The sequence below is a fragment of the Chelmon rostratus genome, chromosome 12 (genome assembly GCF_017976325.1).
Source record: "Chelmon rostratus isolate fCheRos1 chromosome 12, fCheRos1.pri, whole genome shotgun sequence".
Classification (NCBI taxonomy): Eukaryota; Metazoa; Chordata; class Actinopteri; order Chaetodontiformes; family Chaetodontidae; genus Chelmon; species Chelmon rostratus.
The window spans coordinates 7833687-7835452 of NC_055669.1; the positions used below are offsets into that span (position 1 = coordinate 7833687).

General features: G+C 40.0%; 1 non-coding gene across 1 annotated transcript; it reads left to right on the top strand.

Moving 5' to 3' along the window:
• On the top strand, window positions 1-72 carry trnae-cuc. The gene has a single exon. It is a non-coding gene; the product is annotated as a tRNA-Glu (tRNA).
• Window positions 73-1766: the final 1694 nt, after the last annotated feature.

The window sequence follows — 1766 nt, forward strand, 5'->3', positions numbered from 1 at the left end:
TCCCTGGTGGTCTAGTGGTTAGGATTCGGCGCTCTCACCGCCGCGGCCCGGGTTCGATTCCCGGTCAGGGAACTCTTTTCCCGGAATTTCCCTGGCTGGTCATTAACTACATCTTATCTTATCGTTACCACTGGCTCTCGTTGGAGGGAAACAAACGCTGCTGCGTCCAACACAGCTCTGTGAAGAACAAAGTAACTCTGTCTCCATTAACATGTGTAAATGCATTTGTCTCACACACACAAACATACAGACAGAGAAATGAAGTTGTGGCTGGGAGATTAAAACCCTTGTTCAGTGGAAAAGATCTGGGTGGAAAACTGGATGATGTTAAAAGAAAATATTTATTTCAGGTCTCTAAAAACAGCATTTAACTATAACGAGACAGCAGTAAAAGTACCACGACTAGCACAAATTTGCTAAACTGTGAAATCTCAACACAGCAAATAAGAGACAATAAGACAAGAAAAACAAGAAAAATACAAAGTACAAACTTACACACGAGTGGGTAGAACCATGTTTTAAAGAATGAATCATGATCTCACGCATGTGTGATTTAGAAGATGACATTTTATGAGCCTATGGTATTACCTCCCTTGGGTTACTCCACAGTTTAGAGTCTCATAAAGTTCAGTCACCGTTGCTCTTAAATCTCAGCAGCCCAACAGAATCCCATGGTTGATTTTACTGGAGCTGCTCTGTGGAAACCAGTCTAACACTGACGTCATGGTGGGCAGTGCAGGCGAAGAGCGAAGGTATACTAGGTAGGACTGCGTTGAAATATGTATATTTGTGCAATTCAAAACTAATCTTAAAACCTTTCTAAAAATCTAAAAATAAACATTTATTTTTCATACAGAAAGAAGGAGGGCAGCTGTCATTAATGTGCCACCAGCAACATACTGGTCATTTCTACTGCAATGTCACTTTTACAGATATAATTCAAACATACATTTTGGCGCGTTCAGCAGCTGTTCTGGAGCTTTTGATGGAAACACACAGTCGTGGCCTTTGTATTGCATTTTTCTGTACACTTTAAGTACTTTGCATACATGCTGCCTTAAAGATTTTCCACATATTTTGCATACAAAAATGAACTACCGGGGGTCAAACATGAGTCAACATTTTTAAATATTTTTCATTTAGAGTTTGACCACATTGGTGTCGCAATTACGGCATCATTGATGACAAATATTCATTGTTTGTCATATTTTGAAATGAAGTATGTTGCTGTTTATATCAGAAATGGTCATGAATCAATCATCAGCTAGGACCAGGAGGCAAAGGCATACACACAGCAAACAACCTGTGGAGAGATGCATTTAGTTAAAGGTAATAATACATTTTTGTACACATGAAGAGAACAAAGCCAATAATGTTCATGATTTAAAAGCTTTAAACTGATTTGCCTTTAATGCCTGAAACAGCTAATGCAAAGCATTAATATTCCCTCCACATTTTCTGTGTGCTGCAGCATGAAGGTCTTGATGAGAGAGGGGATATCTGCTCAGCCTGCCGCACTCTACGACTTATGGTCATAATACGCAGCTTCTTTTCACGTGATCTGGTAGTTGATTAGTTTTGGAGAATCTGGCCCCGAGATTCAACTTTTTAAAATATAATCATGGGCCTGCAGATGGCAGCAGATATTCAACATTACCAAGCACTCAGGTATTTGAAGCCATACCCGCAGGTTGAACAATCAGGCCTGATCCCTTCACCTCTGGGAACACATTCATTAGGTCTGTTTTCTCAAGAGCATGGATCAC